General features: G+C 44.5%; 1 long non-coding RNA gene across 2 annotated transcripts in view; it reads right to left on the bottom strand.

Annotated features, from left to right (window-relative positions):
• The window catches only part of LOC132536736 (uncharacterized), a 236,820-nt gene that overhangs the window by 105,452 nt on the left and 117,815 nt on the right, over window positions 1–13,553 (bottom strand). The window lies entirely within an intron of this gene.

The raw sequence follows: 13,553 nt of genomic DNA, 5'->3' as shown, positions 1-13,553 counted from the left end.
ACCAGCCCTGCCCTCCTCACCCCTGCAGGTCTTACATGGATTCCTGAGTGTTTGGGGACTCTCCATCTGGTGAGAAACTGAAGAAAGCATAGTAATGAAGGGCTCCACTCTCCAGGATGCATCTCATGGCTAGAGGCCAGAGTTATGCTGATATTTTCTTTTTGAGCACTCTGACATTTTGGGGGATCCTTTATATCCAGTTCAAATAACCAAGCCTGTTGGGAATCTGGGCACAGCATTTCTTAGAGAATTGGGGTACTTCCCTTGGGACTTCTGTCTTTAAAAAGATCAGGGATGTAGAAAAGGAGAAAGCTGAGAAGACAGGGCCAGCCAAGAAGCCACCAGGAAGAAAGCACAGGCAAAGCCCCGCCCCCGGCCCTGCCTTCCAGCACACACCCCTTTCTGCCTCCCAGAAAGTTGCCGGCAGGCTCACGTGATGGGTTCTGCAACATCGCCAGCTTCCTGTCATAGCCCCTTAAAAAAGAGAAAATCCCCCATTGTTTTAGGATTAAGTAATCAGCTTGTCATTTATTTCTCCAAACCACAAGTACAGGGGAGCTGGCACTAGCCCTGCAGCGGGCTTGAACCATAAGGAAGATACAGCCATTCCCATTAGCTAGGGCCCCACTAGCTGGCTAGGTTAGAATCTGAAAGAAGGGTTGAAAAGTCCAGCTGAGTCCTGGACAGATCACCTCACCCCTCCGGCCTCCCTCCCTACCTCCATCAAATACAAAAGCAACAAAGGAGTATGATAAGCAGTGCTGGATAGCTCCCTGGAGCACTAGGCTGGACTGTCATACTCAGCCTCACAAAGGCCCTTATGTACTCAAATGCAACAGCTGGGCTTGGGGACACGGAGGAGTTTGCCTGAAGTTGCACAGCTAGCACAGGACCCTTAAACCCAAGAGCTCTGTGACTCAACTTGTCTGACAATCCAAGGGGAGGATGAAATAATCATGGGTTAAAAAAAAAAATCTATGACAGTTTTTTTCTTTTTGCCAACCAGAGGTAGTTTGACATCAAGAGCCAATGAACGTGCCCTACAAGTCCTCAGTGCCTTTCAAAAAATAATTCTTTTTTAAAAAAGGTTTATCTATTTTATTTGATAGGTTAGAGAGGAATTGAGAGGGGAAGGAAAATAGGAAGAGAGAAAGAGTGACGCCTGCAGCAACACTTCATTGCTTTACCACTCCACCCTGAAGGTGGGGACTAGGCATTTGAACCCAGGTCCTTATTCACAGTGACATGTGCACTCAACCAGGTATGCCATTGCCTAACCCCTCAAAAAACTGTTAAGATTTTAAGATTCTTTGCTGCCTATATTCACAAGCATCTTGGGAAGGTCACACCAGGCATCTGGGCCTTGTGTCCTTTCATCTGGTTGGAAGGGCTGACAGGTTATCACACCATTAGTCTGTACCTACCCCTCCACATCCCAAATAAAATGTAATCAGCTACAACCAAAAAGATTCTTCATGAGTTCTGTTTGCTTCACTTTCTTTTTCTAAAAAGGTGTATTAGTGATTTAATAATGCTCAACAAGATTATAAGATAAAGGGGTACAATTCCATATAGTTCCCACCAACAGAGTTCTGTGCCCCATCCCCTCCACTGGAAGCTTCCTTATTCTTTATCCTTCTGGGAGTATGGATCAAAATTCTTTATGGGGTGCAGAAGGTGCTTCTCCGCTGAACATGGATGTTGGCAGGTTAATCCATACCCCCAGCCTGTTTCTATCTTTCCCTAGTGGGGTAGGGCTCTGGAGAGGTGACGGTCCAGGACACACTGATGAGGTCATCTGCCCAGGGAAGTCAGCATGGCTTTGTTTTCTTAATAGCTAAGCTTGAGAATCATCTACCTCTCCAATGCTACAAGCCCTGGGATTTCTTGTCAGTTTTACTGCAAATGAGTTGTTTTCTAGAGCTTTTCTCTTTTCCACCCTCCTCTTCCCAGTGTGACTGGTCATTATAGACAATCTTCAAACCTGTTCCCAGCTTTTTTTTTTTTAACCAAAGCCGCAAGTTCATTATCACAGAAGTTGCCCCAGAGCTACCAGGGCTCCTCATCGCTGCATCCAGTATGTTTCCTTGCCTCCTGCTGCCTGACCACTGAGTCCATGTGATGGATTTGGTAACAAACAAACAAGGCTCTCTCCTTCTGACACCAAATTCTGTATTAGCCAAGGACACTAGTTGGTACTTTTGGAGGAAATTAACCTCCCAATTTTCATGAATTAAAACCACAGAGGTTCATTTCTCATTTGTATTCATATTCAGAGGTTAACAGGGCTCCAGGTGGCCATTCAGGAATCCTAGTTCTTGCAACATCACTGGCTTGGAGCTGTGCTGTCTAGAAACCAGAACCATGGGAGTTGGGCGGTAGTGCAGCAGGTTAAGCACAGGTGGTGCAAAGCGCAAGGACTGGCGTAAGAATCCTGGTTCGAGCCCTTGGCTCCCCACCTGCAGGGGAGTCACTTCACAAGCAGTGAAGCAGATCTGCAGGTGTCTCTCTTTCTCTCCCCCTCTCTGTCTTCCCCTCCTCTCTCCATTTCTCTCTGCCCTATCCAACAATGACAACAATAATAACTACAACAATAAAAAAGGGCAACAAAAGGGAATAAATAAATAAATATTAAAAATTTTTGAAAAGAAAGAAACCAGAACCACTTTGAGCTTCAAGCAGAGATTGTGTAGGGAATCACCCAATGTCCCTACACAGCTCCATTTGGAAGTGGCACATGTTACCTCTGCCCCCAGTTTACTGGCTAGGAAAGTCACATGACACCCCCACCAGCTAGAGGGACAGGTGTGCATGGATATTTGGCCAGTGTCCCTCATCCCAATCCAGAACTGGACATGTGTAGTGTGACTTTCCAAACAGAGCAAGTTACAGAGTGGCGATACTCTGTATGAATAAGGGTGAGCTATTCACTTATTAGATATTAAATGTGACTTTCTTCCAAAAGTAGCAGACTTGTTTCTAGGTTCAATCAAGAACATCTCTTACCTGCCATCAGTAAGACTGTATGGAACTAGCTGAACATCAGGATGAATGTCATACCAGCAAATGCCTGGGAAAGGGGTTGGTGGTTTGGAACCTTGTCCCGGCTAAAGGGCACCTTCTCAGGATGCAGCTTGTGAAACCGCAGCTCACTGCCTGATTCCAAAGCAACTAGCCAAGTAGCTTGACAGTCTGCCAACTTCCTGGGAATCTTCTGATCCAAAGGCTCCAACCCATAGGGTGATGAAATTCTTTTCTCCAGCAGACCAGAGCCAGGGATGGACAGAGATCAGAAAGGGAGGCAGAGTCAGATCAGAAAGGGAGGCTGAGTCCCAAGAAGAGCTAAAAAGACAGGCAGTTGTTCACAGTCTCTGTCAGAAACTAGGGAAGGGTTCAGGTTTCTGAAACTCTGGGTTGGTACTATACCTGTACACTTAGCCCCCATGTCTGTGCTTTGCAAAGTCAAAGCCCAGAGTCTTGTTAAAGGAGCCTGCTGACTATACTGGAGGTCAGTACATGATTCACCAGGCACAGCTAGCATAACCCACTCCATACCTCGCTCCATCTATTTAAACCCAGTCTTCAACCCAAGCTTCCCTCAGCTCCTAAGCTCATGCCCTGCTGGTCCTTCCAGTTTTTCACTCGCTGTCCTTTCTGTCCAAATAACCTTCCCACTTGAACACAACTACTGTTTTTTTAAAGATTAAACTCCAACCCACTCTTCTGTGACTTCATGCCCACCTTGCCAATCCTGAATGTGCATCAGTTCTTACCACCCTTTCACAGTTCAAGAGTCCCCTCCTCTTACCACTGTGACAATACTGGAGGCTACAGGCAGCCTTTCTCTCCTCCCCAGGACCAGGAAGCATCCCACAAGAGTAGGTCATTAGCAAATTCAGTCTGAATCTCTAGAACCTTACCCTAAGGCACCAAGACTTTGCTGAACAAAGAGATGGAGGAATGGACAGCTCAGAGAATAAACACCCAGCTGAATGCATGATCAAAGAAATGGTGATTTATTGAAGGAAAGAAAAAGGGAGAGGAGGTAAGAGAAGGATGGAGAGGAAGGTAGAGAGGGATGGAGGAAATTCTGGAAAGAAGAGAGGGAGGGAGGGAGCAAGGGAAGGAAGGAGTTGGACTGCTTCTCCACCATTCATAGAAGACTGAGATGGTGACCTAGACCTGTTTCCATAATTTCACAAAAGCCTAATAGGAACTGTACTCAAACCAACAAATCAGAGTGACTTTAAGGTCAAGTTTCCCTGCTTTTGGCAAAGACAAACTGATTATCTCATGCTCTAATTGGCCGCCATGAGTATGTGATGAAGAAAGAATGAGGAAATGGTTACCACTTGGTAAAAAAAAAAAAGAAGAAGAAAGAAAGGAAGAAAGAAAGAGGGAGGGAGAGAGGGAGAGAGAAAGAAAGAAAAGTAAAAGGGGTGGTTTCTAAACCCAAGCTTCAAGGAGGTATCCTAGCAAGGGGGCTGTGACCAAGAATCTCCTATAGGACATCACTGTATCAAGACAGAAAGACTGGATATGAAGAAGTTAGGCAGGATGTTTTAAGTGACCTGCATTGAATAATCTAAAGTCAATTTGTGTGCTTCTGGTCTCACGCTGGGTGTTACTTAGAATGGGCTTTGAGTGCAGTAGTTAGGACCCAGCTAGAAACATGGCCTTTGTCCGGGGTCACTGTCACCACAGACTGAGAGGGACTAGGAAAAGGACTGGGGCAGCACAGCATCCTGTGTGTATGAACACTCTTTGCAGAAATTCTGTATGTGCTTGAATCCCTCCCTTGTCAGGGAGCTCCCTATGCCCCAAGTAGGTGCTGCTGTCTAGTTCTGACTGTGGGGCAAGGGCCTGTCACAACCCACCACTTTCAGAACCTTGACCCCTCCTGCCCCTCCTGCAGCAATCTTGTGAGCCTGTCTTATTAAGTCCTTCAGAGACAAAAGTATTGGGGCTTCCCCAAAGTGATGTGACTGGCTTTGGAGGTGGGTGGTGGGGAGGGGAGGAAAGGCACAGAGGGTTCTAGCTCTAAAACTGACAGCCTCCTCAAACTCTGTTCAGACTCTGAATGTAAGGATTCCTTTCAATCAACGAGCCAGAAAATAGAACTTGTGGAGGTTACTCGGAAAAACGTCCATTACAACCCTGGCTGCCAAGATGATACAGCAACTTCTAGACACAACAGCACAAGACTGTTTCAAACACCACACACATACACACACACACACACACACACACACACACACACACGGTGCTGCTTGCTTTGTCATACACATGAAGCAAGTTTGAGTCCCCAGCACACCAGACAATATTATGGCACTGGGGAGAGTTTCAGTTTCACTAAATCTATTATATCTTCCCCTCTGTCTGTCTTTATGTCTGAAAAGGTCATTCCAGAGCAGTGAAGTCCTGAAGATCTATATCTACACACACACACACACACACACACACACACACACACACACACACATACACACACGATGATAGCTCAGCAGTGGAGCAGAACACTTAACATATCTGAGACTCAGGTTTAATTCCCGGCACTATGCATGTTAGATTTGAATAATGCTCTCTTCCCTCTCTCTAAGCTGAAAAATAAGAAAACACAAAGCAGAACTTGGACAGGGTTTGGTGTATTGCACCAAAGTAAAAGGCTCTGGGGTGGGTGGGAAGGTTCAGGTCCTGGAACATGATGTCAGAGGACCTAGAGGAAGTTGAATTGTTATGTGGAAAACTGAAGAATGTACAAACTACTGTGTTTCATTTTTGTTACTGTATTTTATTGTTGACTGTAAACCATTAATTCTCCCAATTCAACAAAAAAACTGCAGTGTTAAATATGGGGGGGAAATGGAAAATGCCAAAAAAAAAAAAGAGCCCACCAGAAGCAGTAGATTCATCATGCAGGCACTGAGACACAGAGATAATTCTAGTGGCAACAACAACAACAACAACGATATATGGTGGGGGAAAGATGTTTGACTAAAATGTATAACAGCTTATATTTTACATAACATTATGTAGTTTTTATAACTTGTTTGATGTCTAATAAATAAATGTGATGTGTTTGTATGTACGTGAAAACACACACACAAACACACACACACACACACCACTTTTTGACCCATCACACACTTGGCTGAACTCACTGGCTCATACCTCACTCAGAATTCAAAACATTCTTTCTGCAACAGTGTTGACCCAGGAATTGAGACAGAACATTGACCTTCATTAACAAGTGGAGACCCACAATATCGCTACTGGGGAAAAAGAAGAAACAACATTCATACTTATAAAGATGGCATTTCCTCCAGGATACAAGGGACACACAGGAGAATCTTAGACAGTGCTCTCCACAAAAATCTGCAAACTCAGTGATCCAATCAATGTCCCGCGACTAACACAACAAAGGGCCATAGGAGAGGAGATCTTAAAAGAAAAGAGAGCAACCTAACCTCCCACAATTCTTGAGGCCAGAAGTTCAATATCCAGGTGTCTTATAGTTGTGCTCCTAGGGGAAGGCTCTAGGGAAAGGATCTTCCTGCTTACCCATCTCCCTTGGATTTACTTTTCCTTGGCTTGCGGATGTGTCCCTCTACCTCTGCCTCTGTCTTCATGTCGTTTTTCCTATGTGCCTGCCTGGATTTCCTCCTTCCTAAGCGCATTTGGATATTGGACTTAGGGCCCAACCTAAATCCAGGATGATATAACCTTGAAATCTTTACCTTAATTACATCTATGATGACCCTACTAAAAATCAAGTTACATTGTAGGTTCACATACATAGGGGTTAGTAGTGAATATATATTTAGGAGGACACAATTTAGTCCACTTAGTAACCACAACTAGATCAGAGTTAGACAAACCTCCCCCCCCCCAAAAAAAGAGGTGAGTTCTCATGACAGTGATACCTAGAGAGTAAGGAGCTTACTGTACCCTACCCTCTGCACTGTTTTAGCATCAGACACTTATAGTAGATGCAAAAGGGTTTGCACAAAGACAGGAATGAATGAATGAATGAATGAATGAATGAATGAATGAATGAATGAATGAATGAATCTGCACTGAGTATCTGATGATGAATTTCTGGTAAAGATTAGATTTTTGGATAATCCAAGGAAACCCTTAAATTAGTGCTGTGCCATGGGCAAAATTATTTCTAAAAACTGCAGCCAGTGCAGCTGATGCTCATGCATGCTTTGGGACTATAAAGAGTGCCAGTGTCAGAAGCATTGGCTGGGAAAAGAGTCTGAGTACCAATAAGTCAAGCCTCCTTAATTATGAGATGAGTTCACAGAAACCATGGGGGCCGGGAGGATTTGCCCCAGTCACTCAGTCAGCAGCAAGGCAAAGTCTAGAGTATTGATGCTTTCATGGAGATACTCCCTTCTTCCTCCTCCACTTCCTCCTCCTCATCCTCTTTCTGCTGTTTATCATCATGAGAATCAGAATCACCATCATCACCACTTTCATCTTATCACAACCACCATCATCCCCATCATCCCAACCTCAGCTAGGGTAGCTCTCTTGAACTCACCCTCCTCTGGCCCGCCACTGTGCTCAGCACAACATACACACACCTCTCCATAGCCAGTGCTCGATCCACCAACCTGCTCTCCATTTCATAGGTGGCCCAATCGAGGCTCTACAAGATGAAGTAGCTTCACAAAGGTCTCATTTCTCACACTGAGTCACAAAGCCAGGATTTTTTTTTTTTTTTCATTTAAAATGTCTTACTCCCAAACCAATGCTGCAAGCCACAGATGGACAAACCATGGCTCTCGGGCTAGATCCAGCCTGCTGAGTGTGACCACAACCAGATCATGTCACACCACCAAACACAGGCAATGTCTCATGAGAGCACATAAAGTTTAACTGGACACAGCCACATCCATTCTTTAAAGTATTCTCTATGACTGTGTTCTGGCTGCAATGGCAAAGATGACTAATTTAACAGAGACAGTATGATTTGCAAACGTCTAAGCTATTTACTGCCATTTATTTCATCATTTACGAAGCTGTTTGCTGACCCTGCTTTATGCTACTACAATATTATAGTTTACTGTAGTGTGTCATATTACATTATATTCACTGTAAATGCTACCATTCATATCAAAGACTAAGGGCTGTGAATCTATAATTTCTCCATCTCTTTTCACATTGGGTTCTCAAGTGAATACACCAACAACTTTTTAAAAAATAAGTCTTTTGGGCAGGGGTAGATAGCAAAATGGTTATGCAAAGAAACTCTCATGCCTGAGGCTCCAGAGTCCCAGGTTCACTCCCCAGTACCACCATAAGCCAAAGCTGAGCAGTGCTCTGATAAAAAATAATAATAATAAAAATAAAAGACTTAAAAAAATATTCTATTTAGGGGGCTGGAGATGGCGCATCTGGGCATGTGGCTAAGCCCACACATTATAGTGCACATGGACCCAGATTCAAGCTCCCAGCCCTCAGCCTCCAGTCCCCAGTTCCCAGTCCCCAGCCCCCAGCCCCCACCTGTAGGGGAAAAGCTTCATGAGTGATGAAACAGGTCTGCAAGTGTCTCTCTCTTTCTGTCCCTCTCTCTCTTCCCTCCCCTCTCAATTTCTGGATGTTTCTATCCAATAAATAAATAAATAAATAAAGATAATAAAATATATTCTATTTATTTTTTATAAGGACAGAGAGAAATCAAGAGGGAAAAAAAGGGATGTAGAGGTAGAGAGAAGGAGAGACACCTGCAGTGCTGTTTTTCTGCTCTCACAGATGGGGCTTGGGGGCTCTAATCCAGGTCCTGATGCACTGTAATGTGTGCACTCAATCAGGTTTGCCACCTCCCGGCTCCTCCGCCAACAATTAATTTATGAGGAACTGAGTACTTCCACAGATGATGTGTTTCCCTTGGGTATTTCTATTCCATAGACCCATCTTCAAAGTGGCTAGCCCCACAGTGACCAAATTAGAAGAAGGAATTTTAAAAAGAGGAAAGAAAAAAAGAACGGAAAAACAGCAAAGCTTCATAATGTGAATTGCCCACATTTGAACCTAAAGCTTCATTCCTGTTGATTTTCTATATATGTCGGGAATTTCATTCTCAAAAGGGACTCCTCTACATCAATAATGCATCTCCCCATCCCCAACGGGAAATGACATTACAAAAGCCGGAAAGGACATCAGACACGCTAGTTTGGCAGCCCCATTTACATGTGAAATTACTGTCAGAGTTCAAAGGAAGGGCTGAGCAGTGGGGGCACTGAGAGACAACATCACCATAATGCTTTTACCTCGTTGGACAAGCACAATGACAGCCACTCTGACCCGGCCACGGGCTTCCTGACGCCCACTCGGCTTCTGGCAGGATGCATGAAGGGCAGAGTTTGGGTGGACTGCACGCCTGCCACCTTGGGAGCAGGTAGATCCCTGTCTCACACACTCTTCAAATCTCTTATCTTGATTCATGAGGTAGAGCTACTCTGTCTTTCCATGAGTGGAGAAACTGAGTTCCACCAACCTTATTTAACATACCAGCATCACAAAATTAGGAGAGGAGCTCTGGTTCAAACCCCTAATCACCGCAGACTCACTAGGCAGGGAAGCCTCCTTGGGAGATATTACCAACCAAGTTCAAGGCAAGTGCTGTCCTGATGGTGAGTGGAGCTCACCTCTCTGAATAACACAAGTCATTGAGCAGAGCATACCCAATGGTGGGCCTCTCCCAACACAAATGATAGTGAAGTCTTGAGGAATGAGGGACTAAAACCTACCTAGACCTGGTCACATTCATGTTAGTGATAAGACAAGAGAGGACATGCCATGTGCAGACACTTAGAGGTTTATAAAATGTGACTCCTCTCATCTCACAAAAGTAAAAAAATTTCTTTTTTAAAGAAGTTTTAAAATATTTATTTATTCATTCATTCCCTTTTGTTGCCCTTGTTGTTTTATTGTTGTAGTTATTGATGTCATCCTTGATAGGACAGAAAGAAATGGATAGAGGAGGGGAAGACAAAGAGGGGGAGAGAAAGACACCTGCAGAACTGCTTCACCGCTTGTGAAGTGAACCCCTGCAGGTTGGTATCTGGGGGGCTCAAACTAGGATCCTTATGCCAGTCCTTGCGCTTTGCAACACCTGTGCTTAAAAAGCTGCGCTACTGCCCAACTCCCTTAAAAACTTTTTTTAAGAGGCCAAGTGGTGGCTCACATGGCTGAATGCACACATTAGCATGTACAAGGACCCAGGTTCAAGCTCCTGGTCTCCACCTGCAGGAGGGAAACTTCATAAGTGGTAAAGCAATGCTACAGGTGCCTCCTTTTCCCTTTCCCTATATCCTCTCTCTTTGCTGATGTCTCCCTGTCCTATCAAATAACATAAATAAATAAAATGTAAAAAAGATTTATTTCATTAGAGAGAGCGTGAGAGAATCATAGCATCACTCTGGCAAATGAGACAGCAGGGTTTGCACACAGGACCTCATGCTTGAGCCTAGGGCTTTATTCCCTGTGCCATCTCCCAGGCCATGTGTTCGCTCCCTTCTACTGTCATCTCACAACACCATAGAAGATCAGCTGAGAAGGTTCACAGATGGTTTGCCCCCACCCCCATTAATAGAAGAGGAAACTGCATCTGAGAGGCTCTCTTCTGTGCTCACGTGTTTCAGACATGAAGCCTTCAGTTTCAAAGCTGTGAATTTCCCCAAAAGTGGGTGAGGGAGAAGAGATGGGGCTGGGATCCCAGGAATTCAGCATTTATACATTATCTTGCCTCTGCCACCCACTCGTTATGTGACCTTAAGCAAACTTAATTTCTCTGTTCTTTGAATTTGCTCATCTGCAAGGAATAGAGAAGCTCCTGGCAGTCTCATGTGTCGTTGTTATGAATTACCAGATAACGAGATACTTCTTACAATCTCTCATCAGATGAACTTCAATCACATGGGGAATGGCAATTACAACAACAGTCGCCATGATATTGTCACCAGTGCCTATTTTATGAGATCTCCTGACGGGCTGTCTTCTTTGAAAGGTAGCATGCACATATGGGGTAAAAAGGAGAAGTGGAGGTGTTTTGAGGTAGGGACCAGGGAACCTGGATTGGAAACAAGCCTCATCTAGCAACTGGTGTTTGCTTTGGCGGTGCTCTGACTCCAATCACATGAAGCAATAGCTAAGAGGAGGAGCACAAGGCACCTAGATCCTGTGTGACTGATAGGCTGGGGACTCATCTCTCTCTAAATCTCTCTCTCTAAACCTCATCTCTCTAAATCTGTAAAATGGGGTAAAAAAGAAAACCAACCCTATAATATTTTGTGGATGGAGGTTATAAAATATGTATTATAAATATTTATAATATTTATTATAAATAAAAATTTTTTATTTGATAAAGACAGAGGGAAATTGAGGGAATAGGGAGGAAGAGAAAGAGAGAGAGAACAAGAGACACACCTGCAACACTGCTTCACTGCTTTTGACGCTTCCCACCTGCAGGTGTGGAAGAGTGTAAAATTTTAAGTTTTCATTTTGCCTATGTTACAAAACTAAAATTGCCTATGATACAGAGAAGAAGCTCCCAACTCAGACTGTGTATTAAGATCATCTGGAAGACTTAAAAAAAAGATAAGTCACCAGTCTCAGTTCAAACCAAGTGAATTAGAACTGTATTGGTGGTGATGATGATGATGATGATGATGATGATGATGATGATGATGATGATGATGATGGCAGAGGTGGCAGCAATTATGATGAGTATAACTACCACCATTTGCCCCTGTGTCTCCCTGCCTGGACTGCCCCTCCTTTTTATCTCTTCATAGCTCCTTCAGGTCAGTACTCCAATCACTGTCTCCTCCAAGAGCCCTCCCCTGACCTCCCCTTACATCACTCCCTCCCTGGTATCTCCTTCTTCACTGTTGTGTCTCTAGCTCACACTATCAGTCTGCACCTTTGCTGACCATCTTCTTACCAGGCTCAAACCTCCCAGGAAGTCACATCGAGTACACTTCACAGTTCCTCTGCCTAGCAGGAGGAAGCTGGAGAACTGATGCTCTTAAGGCATTAGACCCTGCACTCAGGGCCTGATATGCATGAGAGACAGCACAAGCTCCAGAAACCAGAGAAAATTTCAGTCTGAGGAATTGAGGTGTGGAGAATTGCAAGTCATCAGGACTTAGGAGCTGACCCACCTTATCTGCTCCAAACTTTGAACCTCAGCGTCCCTCAACTTCCCTCTCTGTTAAGTTAGAGTCTTTTGTACTACCTAGCCTAGGATGCCTGGGGTGGGGAAAGGCTCACTAGACACAATGGCTCTTATTTGTTCTGTGATATTCCCTTGGGCTTCTGCACACAAGGATGGACACCAGGCAGTTAGAGGCACCTATGTGCCAATGTGAACTGCAAGGTGTGCTGGTTTAGAGGGTCAAAGGTTCTGGTTTAAACCCCAGATCTTCCCTGGTTGGGTCCCTTGGACCAGCAAGTCAAACCCACCAATCCTAGTTTCCTCTAGTGTACAGAAGAGCCTCTAAAACCTCATGTGGTGGTAGGATGAGTGAAATGAGATGCTGCATTAGGTTACTTTGACTTATTTTATTTTATTTATTTATTTTCCCTTCTGTTGCCCTTGTTGTTTTTTATTGTTGTTGTAGTGATTATTGTTGTTGTTGTTGGATAGGACAGAGAGAAATGGAGAGAGGAGGGGAAGACAGAGAGGGGGAGAGAAAGATAGACACCTGCAGACCTGCTTCACTGCTTGTGCAGTGACCCCCCCTTCAGGTGGGGAGCCGGGGGCTCAAACTGGGTCCTGGAGCTTAGTGCCACGTACGCTTAACCCGCTGCTCTACCACCCAACTCCCCTTTGACTTATTTTTCAAGATGTTTTTATTTGTGTTGATGATAGACAGCAAACAGAATACTGCTCAGTTCTGGCTTATGGTGGGGTCAATGATTGAACCAGGAACCTCTAGGGTATTAGGATGTGAATCCTGTGTTCTAATATGTTTTGTTATCTCTCCTGCCAGAAAGTCACTTTAGACAGATATGTGTCTTCTGGCCTTAGGTCTGTGAGTCTAAATTCTCTCTTTTTATTGATTGCTAGACTGAATATTCTATTAAGTATATTTTTTCAAAAGCAAAAGAGCAGAATCGGAGGAAGGGAAAATGTGGGCACAGGAGCACATGTGCAAGAGCACTCTTGCACGTGCACACACACACACACACTCACACACACAGTCACACACACACACTCACACTCACACACACTCACAGTCACACACACAGTCACACACACACACACACTCACAGTCACACACACACGCACACACACTCACACACACACAGTCACGCGTACACACACACACACTCACACACACACACACACACGCACACACACACATTCACACACACACTCACACACACAGTCACACACACACACTCACACTCACAGTCACACACGCACACACACACTCACAGTCACACACACACACACTCACAGTCACACACATACTAACAGTCACACACACAGTCACACACACACTCACAGTCACACACACACACACTCACAGTCA

The sequence above is a fragment of the Erinaceus europaeus genome, chromosome 2, assembly GCF_950295315.1.
Source record: "Erinaceus europaeus chromosome 2, mEriEur2.1, whole genome shotgun sequence".
NCBI lineage: Eukaryota > Metazoa > Chordata > Mammalia > Eulipotyphla > Erinaceidae > Erinaceus > Erinaceus europaeus.
This window is presented reverse-complemented; position numbering and strand designations above follow the sequence as displayed.